Source organism: Pristiophorus japonicus, chromosome 23 (genome assembly GCF_044704955.1).
Source record: "Pristiophorus japonicus isolate sPriJap1 chromosome 23, sPriJap1.hap1, whole genome shotgun sequence".
Taxonomy (NCBI): Eukaryota; Metazoa; Chordata; class Chondrichthyes; family Pristiophoridae; genus Pristiophorus; species Pristiophorus japonicus.
This window is the reverse complement of record NC_091999.1, coordinates 25,013,506-25,024,301: the sequence shown is the minus strand read 5'-3', so window position 1 is coordinate 25,024,301 and position 10,796 is coordinate 25,013,506.

The following is a 10,796-nucleotide window of genomic DNA, read 5'->3' as shown; positions in this document are numbered from 1 at the left end:
TTTTACTGTTTTTTTTTCCCCCTAAGGTGGATGACCTCACATTTTCTGACATTGTATTCCATCTGCCAAATCTTAGCCCATTCGCTTAACCGATCTAAATCTCTTTGCAGCCTCTCTGTGTCCTCTACACAACCCGCTTTCCCACTAATCTTTGTGTCATCCGCAAATTTTGTTCCACTACACTCTGTACCCTCTTCCAGGTCATCTATGTAAATTGTAAACAGTTGTGGTCCCAGCACTGATCCCTGTGGCACACCACTAACCACCGATTTCCAACCCAAAAAGGACCCATTTATCCCGACTCTCTGCTTTCTGTTAGCCAGCCAATTCTCTATCCATGCTAATACATTTCCTCTGACTCCGCATACCTTTATCTTCTGCAGTAACCTTTTGTGTGGCACCTTATCGATTGCCTTTTGGAAATCTAAATACACCACATCCATCGGTACACCTCTATCCATCATGCTCGTTATATCCTCAAAGAATTCCAGTAAATTAGTTAACCATGATTTCCTCTTCATGAATCCATGTTGCGTCGGCTTGATTGCACTATTCCTATTTAGATGTCCCGCTATTTCTTCCTTAATGATAGCTTCAAGCATTTTCCCCACTACAGATGTTAAACTAACCGGCCTATGGTTACCTGCCTTTTGTCTGCCCCCTTTTTTTTAAACAGAGTCGTTACATCAGCTGCTTTCCAATCCGCTGGTACCTCCGCAGAGTCCAGAGAATTTTAGTAGATTATAACGAATGCATCTGCTATAACTTCCGCCATCTCTTTTAATATCCTGGGATGCATTTCATCCGGACCAGGGGACTTGTCTACCTCGAGTCCCATTAGCCTGTCCAGCACTACCCCCCTAATGACAGTGATTATCTCAAGGTCCTCCCTTCCCACATTCCCATGACCAGCAATTTTTGGCATGGTTTTTGTGTCTTCCACTGTGAAGACCGAAGCAAAATAATTGTTTAAGGTCTTAGCCATTTCCACATTTCCCATTATTAAATCCCCTTCTCATCTTCTAAGGGACTAACATTTACTTTCGTCACTCTTTTCCATTTTATATAATCGGTAAAAGCTATTACTATCTGTTTTTATGTTTTGTGCAAGTTTACTTTCGTACTCTATCTTTCCTTTCTTTATTGCTTTCTTAGTAATTCTTTGCTGTCGTTTAAAATTTTCCCAATCTTCTAGTTTCCCACTAACCTTGGCCACCTTATACGCATTAGTTTTTAATTTGATAATCTCCCTTATTTCCCTGTTTATCCACGGCTGGTTATCCCTTCTCTTAGCGGCTTTCTTTTTCACTGGAATATATTTTTGTTGAGCACTATGAAAGAGCTCCTTAAAAGTCCTCCACTGTTCCTCAATTGTGCCACCGTTTAGTCTCTGTTCCCAGTCTACTTTAGCCAACTCTGCCCTCATCCCACTGTAGTCCCCTTTGTTTAAGCATAATACGCTCGTTTGAGGCACTACTTCCTCACCCTCAATCTGTATTACAAATTCAACCATACTGTGATCACTCATTTCGAGAGGATCTTTTACTTGGAGATCGTTTATTATTCCTGTCTCATTTAACAGGACCAGATCCAAGATAGCTTGCTCCCTTGTAGGTTCTGTAACATACTTCTATTTTTTGTGTGTTTATTTATTTATTGATTGATTGTGGTCCATTTTTCATTTTGCTTTCTGGGTTGCAAGAGATCTCTTGAGACCCCAATTTAAGTTCACGAAAGAGATTGTGAGCTTTCTCCGAGTTTTGACTGCACACACATGCAAGTTGAGTTGCAGTCAGTCGGAGGATGAGGGTATATCATCAGGAGCAGATCTACACAGTGAGAAAGAACCGATTCGTCGAACTTTTTATTTGTTATTGATTGATTGGTTTTTATATAGAAACATAGAAAATAGATGCAGGAGTAGGCCATTCGGCCCTTCGAGCCTGCACCACCATTCAATAAGATCATGGCCGATCATTCACCTCAGTACCCCTTTCCTGCTTTCTCTCCATACCCTTTGATTCCTTTAGCCGTAAGGGCCCTATCTAACTCCCTCTTGAATGTATGCAATGAACTGACATCAACAGCTCTTTGCGGTAGGGAATTCCACAGGTTAACAACACTCGAGTGAAGAAGTTTCTCCTCATCTCAGTCCTAAATGGCTTACCCCTTATCCTTAGACTATAACCCCTGGTTCTGGACTTCCCCAACATTGGGAACATTCTTCCTGCATCTAACCTGTCTAGTCCCGTCAGAATTTTATGTTTCTATGAGATCCCCTCTCATCCTTCTAAACTCCAGTGAATACAGGCCCAGTCGATCCAATCTCTCCTCATGTCAGTCCTGCGATCCCGGGAATCAGTCTGGTGAACCTTCGCTGCACTCCCTCAATAGCAAGAATGTCCTTCCCCAGATTAGGAGACCAAAACTGAACACAATATTCCAGGTGAGGCTTCACCAAGGCCCTGTACAACTGCAGTAAGACCTCCCTGCTCCGATACTCAAATCCCGTCGCTGTGAAGGCCAACATACCATTTGCCTTCTTCTCCGCCGGCTGTACCTGCATGCTAATTTTCAATGACCATGACACCCAGGTCTCGTTGCAGCTCCCCTTTTCCTAATCTGTTGCCATTCAGATAATATTCTGCCTTTGTGTTTTTGCCACTAAAGTGGATAACCTCACATTTATCCACATTATACTGCATCTGCCATGCGTTTGCCCACTCACCTAACCTGTCGAAGTCAAGCTGCAACCATTTGCGTCCTCCTCACAGCTCACACCGCCACCCTGCTTGGTGTCATCTGCAAACTTCATCTAAATCGTTAATGTATATTGTAAATAGCTGGGGTCCCAGCACGGAGCCCTGCGGCACCCCACTAGTCATTGCCTGCCATTCTGAAAAGGACTTGTTTATCCCGACTCTCTGCTTCCTATCTGCCAACCAGTTCTCTATCCACGTCAGTACATTACCCCCGTTACCATGTGCTTTAATTTTGCACACCAGTCTCTTGTGTGGGACCTTGTCAAAAGCCTTTTAAAAATCCAAATACACCACATCCACTGGTTCTCCCTTGTCCACTCTACCAGTTACATCCTCAAAAAATTGAGGATTTGTCAAGCATGATTTCCCCTTCATAAATCCATGGACCGATCCTGTCACTGCTTTCCAAATGCACTGCTATTTCATCTTTAACAATTGATTCCAACATTGTCCCCACTACTGATGTCAGGCTAACCGATCTATAATTAGCCGTTTTCTCTCTCCTTTTTTCAAAAGTGGTGTTACATTAGCTACCCACCAAGTCCATAGGAACTGATCCAGAGTCGATAGACTGATGGAAAATGATGACCAATACATCCACTATTTCTAGGGCCACTTCCTTAAGTACTCTGGGATGCAGACTTTCAGGCCCCAGGGATTTATTGGGCTTCAATCCTATCAATTACTTTGGTCTTGGTGCTTTAGATGCAGGGTTCCTTCTATTTTTTGTATTTGTTAATTAATGGTTTATTATTCTTGTGCTTTGTTTAGTGCTTTGTAAATCTTGGTGATAGATGCAGGTTATCTCAGCTTCCTTGTATTTTTTATTTGTTATTGAATGTTTATTTCTGTGCTTTGTTTAGTGCTTGGTGCTTTCTTAACTCTCCACAAGGTTTTTTTTATGCGGCCAGATATGCTGGCCTAAGTTAGTTTGGAGTAACTATTAGCTGTTCAAACTAGCTTCATGACATCACTGCAGTGCCTAGCAACCAACCTCCCTGAGCCCTGATCATTATGGGCAAGGTTTAGTGTTTGATGGGACAGTGTAGAGGGAGCTTTACTCTGTATCTAACCCTTGCTATGTCTGATGAAACAGTGTAGAACATAAGAACAAATGAACATAAGAAATAGGAGCAGGAGCAGGCCATACTCCAGCCTGCTTCACAACCCAACATGATCATGGCTGATCCGATCATGGACTCAGGACCACTTCCCTGACTTCTACCCATAACCCTTTAATCCTTTATTGGTTAATAAACTGTCGATCTCTGTCTTAAATTTATTCAATGACCCAGCTTCCACAGCTCTCTGAGGCAGCAAATTCCACAGATTTACAACCCTCCGAGAGAAGAAACTGCCACCAAAGCAAGTATATCCTTTAGTAAAAATGGAAACCAAAACTGCACACAGTATTCCAGGTGTACCCTCACCAATGCCCTGTATAACTGCAGCAAGACTTCCCTGCTTTTATACTCCATCCCCTTTGCAATAAATGCCAAGATTTCATTGGCCTTTCTGATCACTTGTTGTACCTGCAAACTAACCTTCGCAATTTTTCTCCATTAATTAATAACTTGCTCTTTGAATTTTTCTGCCAAAGCACATGACCTCATACTTTCCAACATTATACTCCATCTACCAAATTTTTGCACACTCATTTAGCCTGTCTATGTCCTTTTGCAGATTTTTTGTGTCCTCCTCACACATTGCTTTTCCTCCTATCTTTGTATCGTTAGCAAATGTGGCTACGTTACCCTCGGCCCTTTCTTCCACATCGTTAATATACATTGTAAATAGTCGGGGTCCCAGCACTGATCCCTGCGACACCCCACTAGTTACTGATTTCCAACCAGAGAATGAACCATTTATCCTCACTCTGTTTTCTGTTAGTTAGCCAATCCTTTATCCATGCTAATATATTACCCCCAACCCCATGATATTTTATCTTGTGCGTAACCTTTTATGTGACACCTTGTCAAATGCTTTCTGGAAGTTCAAATACACCATACTCACTGGTTCCCCTTTATCCACCCTGTTTGTTACATCCTTAAAGAATTCCAACAAATTTGTCAAACATGACTTCCCCTTCATAAATCCATGGTGACTCTGCCTGACTGAACTGTGTTTTTTGTAAATGTCCTGCTACTGCTTCCTTAATAATGGACTCCAACATTTTCCCAACCACAGATGTTCGGCTAACTGGTCTATAGTTTCCTGCTTTTTGTCTGCCTTCTTTTTTAAATGGATGGGTTACATTTGCAGTTTTCCAATCTCTGGGACCTCCCCAGAATCCAGGGAATTATGGTAAATTACAACCAAGGCATCCACTATCCCTGCCGTTACATCTCTTAAGACCCTAGGATGCAAGCCATCAGGTCCAGGGGATTTATCCGCCTTTAGTCCCATTATCTTGATAGCACAATCACAATCACTAAGAAGGAGGTGCTTAAGTTCCTCCCCCGCCTATAGCCCCTTGACTGTCCACTGTTGGGATATTGTTAGTGTCCTCTACCGTAAAGACTGATACAAAATATTTGTTCAGTGTTTCTGCCATCTCCATGTTCCCCGTTACTAATTCCCGGTCTCGTCCTCTAAGGTATCAACATTTACTTCAGCCACTCTTTTCCTTTTTATATACCTGTAGAAACTCTTGCTATCTGTTTTTATATTTCGTGCTAGTTTACTTTCATAGTCTATCTTCCCTTTCTTAATTTTTTTAGTCTTTCTTTGCTGGCTTTTAAAAGCTTCCCAATCTTCTGTCCTCCCACTAGTTTTGACCACTTTGTATGCCCTTGTTTTTAATTGGATACCGTCCTTTATTTTTCAGTTAGCCACGGATGGCTATCTTTTCTTTTACACCCTTTTCTCCTCACTGGAATATATTTTTCTTGAGAGTTGTGAAATTGTCCTTAATGTACGCCACTGTTCATCAACCTTCCTACACTTTAATCTATTTTCCCAGTCCACTTTACCCAACTCTGCCCTCATACCTAGATAATCTCCTTTATTTAAGATTAGTGCGCTGGTTAGAGATCCAACCATCTGAATTTCAAATTTAGATCATGCTATGATCACTCATTCCAAGGGGATCCTTTACTAGAAGATTGTTTATTAATCCTGTCTCATTACACGGGACCAGATCTAAGATAGCCTGCCTCCTGGTTGGTTCCGTTACATACTGCTGAAGGAAGCCATCCCTTATGCACTCTATGAACTCCTTCTCAAGGCTACCCTGACCAATTTGATTTGTCCAATCAATATGGAGGTTAAAATCACCCATGATTATTGTTGTTAACTTTTTACAAGCCCCCACTATTTCCTGATTTATACTCCAACCAAAACATTTGCTACTGTTAGGGGGCCTATAGACTACGCCCACCAGTGACTTTTTCCATTTATTATTCCTTATCTCCACCCAAACTGGTTCAACATCCTGATCATTTGAGCCAATATTGTTTCTCATTATTGCAGTGATTCCATCCTTTATCAATAGAGCTGCCCACCTCATTTTCCTTTCTGTCTGTCCTTCTGCATTGTCAGTTGCCCCTGAATATTTAATTCCCAGTGCTGGTCACCTTGCAACCACGTCTCTGTAATGCCTATCAGATCATACCCATTTGTATCAATTTGTGCCGTCAACTCATCTATTTTGTTACGAATGCTTCGTGCATTTAGACAAAGTGCCTTTAAGTTTGTTTTATTGCACTTTTTTCTTGCTTGTTTCCTCTCTCCTTCAAACTCACTTTCTTTAATTTTGCTTTCTAATTCCAGCTTTACTCCCCTCCCAACTGAATCTATTTTCAGATTCCCATCCCCCTGCTAAGCTTGTTTAAACTCTCCCCAACAGCACTAGCAACCCCCACCCCCGTGAGGATATTGGTCCCGGCTCTGTGAGATGCAACCCGTCCGGCTTGTACCGGTCCCACCTCCCACAGAAGCGGTCCCATGCCTCAGGAAACTAAAGCCCTCCCTCCTGCACCATCTCTCCAGCCACGTATTCATCTGCTCTATCCTCCTATTTCTGTACTCACTAGCTCCTGGCATTGGGAGTAATCCGGAGATTACTAGCTTTGAGGTCCTGCTTTTTAATCTCTCTCCTAGCTCTCTAATCTCTGCCTGCAGGACCTCACCCGTCTTTCTACCCGTGTCATTGGTCCGGATGTGGACCACAACCTCCGGCTGTTCAGCCTCTTCCCCCAGAATGCCCTGCAGCCGCTCAGTGACATCCTTGATTCTGGCACCAGGGAGGCAACATACCATCCTGGAGTCACATCTGTGGCCGCAGAAACACCTGTCTGCTCCCCTGACTATTGAATCCCCTACCACTATAGCTCTTCCATTCTTCTTCCTCCCCCCCCGTACAGCTGAGACACAAGTGGTGCTGTGAATGTGGCTCTGGCTCACTCCCCAGAGCAGCATCGCCCTCAGCGGTAATCAGAACAGAGTTCCAGTTGGAGAGCGAGATGGACTCAGGGAACTCCTGCACTACCTGCCTAGTCCTCCTCTTCTGTCCAGGGTTCACCCAATCCCTATCTGCCTGCACATTCCTAAGGTGCGGGGTGACCACCTCTAGAAACGTGATATCCCCGTAGCTGTCAGTCTCATGGAGTCTCAGTGACTCCAGCTGCCGCTCAAGCTCCAAAACGCGGAGCTGGAGTTGGTGCAGCTGGAGACACCTCCTGCAAATGTGGTCGTCCCGGCTGTGTGAAGCTCCCAGGATTTCCCACCTGCCACAGGATGTGTAATCCACGGGACTGAGCTGTCCTGTCATCCCTCGAGTTACACTCGCAGCTATCAAGTAGAACTAAACTCTAAACCTTAGAGAAATACACCCAGCAACTACTCAGCAATCCGCTGATTTAACTAACCTTTATTTGCAGACTAAATACCAACTTAACAGAGAAAAAAACCTTCATGGGACGAGAGGGAGGGGAACTAGTGAGTATAGAACTGAACCCAGCCAGAGTCAGCACCTTCAGGGGTGAGGAACAGTCAGTGTAGAACTGAACCCAGCCAGAGTCAGTACCTTCAGGGGAGGGGAACCAGTGAGTGTCGAACTGAACCCAGCCAGAATTGGTGGTGAAAACTGGGAGTAGAGAAGAAACAGTTTAGAATTGTGTGTTGATTTGGATTTCAGCACAGCAGGCGGGACAATGTGTGGGACAGGGATTTACAGCTTTGGAAGAACAAGAGAGGAAAAAATATTCCAATGAAAGTAGATGTGTCTATCCTGAATTTGTGTCTTGTACTGGCAGTGATGAGTTTTTTTTATCTCCTTTTACAGCGTATTAGAAGGGGAGATTTTCAGACAGGAAACACAAACCAAACATCGTGTCAAGATCTGACGGAGTCAATCCATTCATCAGGACCCGAATATCATCGGCTTTTGAAAGTGGAAGGAGAAATGTTTGTCTGTCCTGCCTGTGCGAAAACATTTCAAACATCAGTGTGACTGGAAAAGCACCGAGACACACACACCCGAGTGAGTGTTCCAGTGCACTGCCTGTGGAAAGAGCTTTAACCAGTTACACAGGCTGAAGAAACATCGCACCATTCATAGCGGGGAGAAACTGTAAACGTGTTGTGTGTGTGGGCGAGGCTTCAACTGATCATCCAACCGGGAGAGTCACAAGGATACCCGTACCATGGAGAAACCGTGGGAATGTGGGGACTGTGGGAAGGTATTTAGATCGCCTTCTGTGCTGGAAATTCATCGACACATTCACACTGGGAAGAGGCCGTTCACCTGCACCATGTGTGGGAAGGGATTCACTGGGTCATCCCACCTGCTGACACATCAGCGAGTTCACAAGTGACTGCAGGGGTTGGAATCTGCTGTTAATGCTGCTGTTAATCACATTCTGACTGAACCATGTTCATTCTGATAGTTGGGGTGTGTTTCTGCTGATGTTAATAACTCTACAACTGGGCTGGACTTTTTTATATTCTGGATATATTGCTGATTGTGTTCTCAGGGCTGCAGTGTCCATTTCAGAAACGCTGTGTGTTATATTTTTCCCTTAATTCAGCGAATCTCAACAGAAATTCAGTTTGCAATAAAATTATGCATTTTTACTTTAATCCTACATTGATCTTTGGTACAAAATCTCCAATAGTGTCAAACTTTCCACTGAATATAATCTCCAATTAGAAAGAGCTTGCTGACAATGCTTACTGACTTGCACATTACACACAGTGGCCCCTCCATTATACACGAGAAAGAAGGGGAATGGGAATTGGTGCGGAATTAGTGTCCCCAAATGTTGCCCCTCCCGTCTGGTGTAACAATCCCCTCGGCACAGGAATGGAGACAAGTCCAGACCAGAACTGTGCGCAGTACTCCAGGTGTGGTCTTACCAACGCCCTGTACAGTTGTAGCAGGACTTCTCTACATTTAAACTCCATCCCCCTTGCAATAAAGGCCAGCATTCCATTTGCCTTCCTGATTATTTGCTGTACCTGCATGCTAACCTTTTGAGTTTCTTGTTCAAGAACTCCCAGATCCCTCCGTACTGCAGCATTTTGTAATAGTCTCCATTTAAATAATTTGTGTTTTTATTTTTCCTATCAAAGGGGATAACCTGACGTTTTACCACACTATAGTCCAGCTGCCAGATTTTTTCCCACTCACTGAGCCTATCTATATCCTTTTGTATATTTGTTGCATCCTCCTCACAACTTGCTTTCCCACCTATCTTTGTATCAGCAAATTTGGCTGCATTACTCTCAGTCCCTTCTTCCAAGTCATTAATATAAATTGTAAATAGTTGAGGCCCCAGCACTGATCCCTGTGTCACCCCACTAGTTACAGTTTGGCAAATCTAAAATGACCCATTTATCCTGACACTCTGTTTTATATTAGTTAGCCAATCCTCTATCCATGCTAATATATTACCCCCACCTCCGTGAGCTCTTAGCTTCCGCAGTAATCTTTTGTGTGGCAACTTATCAAATGCTTTCTGGAAATCCACATATACGACATCAACTGGTTCTACTTCATCCACTCTGCTCGTTACATTCTCAAACAACTCCAGCAAATTTGTCAAACATGATTTCCCTTTCATAAAACCATGCTGACTCTGCTTGACTGCAATATGATTTTCTAAATGTCCTGCTCCTACTTCCTTAATGATGGACTCCAGTATTTTCCCAATGACAGATGGTAGACTAATTGGTCTACAGTTTCCTGCTCTCTGTCTCACTCCTTTCTTCAACAGGGATGTTACATTTGCTGTTTTCCAGTCGGCTGGGACCTCTCCAGAATTCAGGGAATATTGGTAGATTACAACCAGTGCATCCACTATCTCTGCAGCCACTTCTCTGAAGACCCTGGGATGCATGTCATCAGGTCCAGGGGACTTGTCCACCTTTAGTCCCATTAGTTTGCTGAGTACTTTATCTCTAGTGATAGTGACTGTTTTAAGTTCCCACCCACCCTACAATAGCTCCTTGAATAACAACTGTTGGGATGTTTTTAGTGTCCTCTACCGCGAAGACAGATACAAAATATGTGTTGAAAATCTCTGCCATTTCCATGTTTCCCATTATTAATTGTCCAGTCCCATCCTCGAAGGGACCAGCATTTACTTTAGATACTCGTTTTCTTTTTACATCCCTGTAGAAGCTCTTGCTGTCTGTTTTTATATTTCTTGCAGTTTGCTCTGTTCTGCTTTCTTCTCCGTCTTTATCATTTTTTTAGTCGTCCCTTGCTGGTTTCTAAAAATTTCCCAATTCTCTGGCCTTCCACTGTCCTGCACAACATTGTATGCTTTTTTTTCAATTTGATACCATCCTTTACTTCCTTAGTTAGCCAGGGATGGTTCATCCATCTCTTAGTATCTTTATTTCTCACTTGAATAAATCTTTGCTGAGATTATGAAATGTCTCCTTAAATGTTTGCCACTGCGTTTCTACAGTCTTACCCTTGAACATATTTTCCCAGTCCACTTGGTGTCAGTGACAAGGGTTGGTTTATATCACATGGGAGGAGATTGGTGTCAGTGACTGTGGGGTTGGGTCAACCTTCTTTGACCT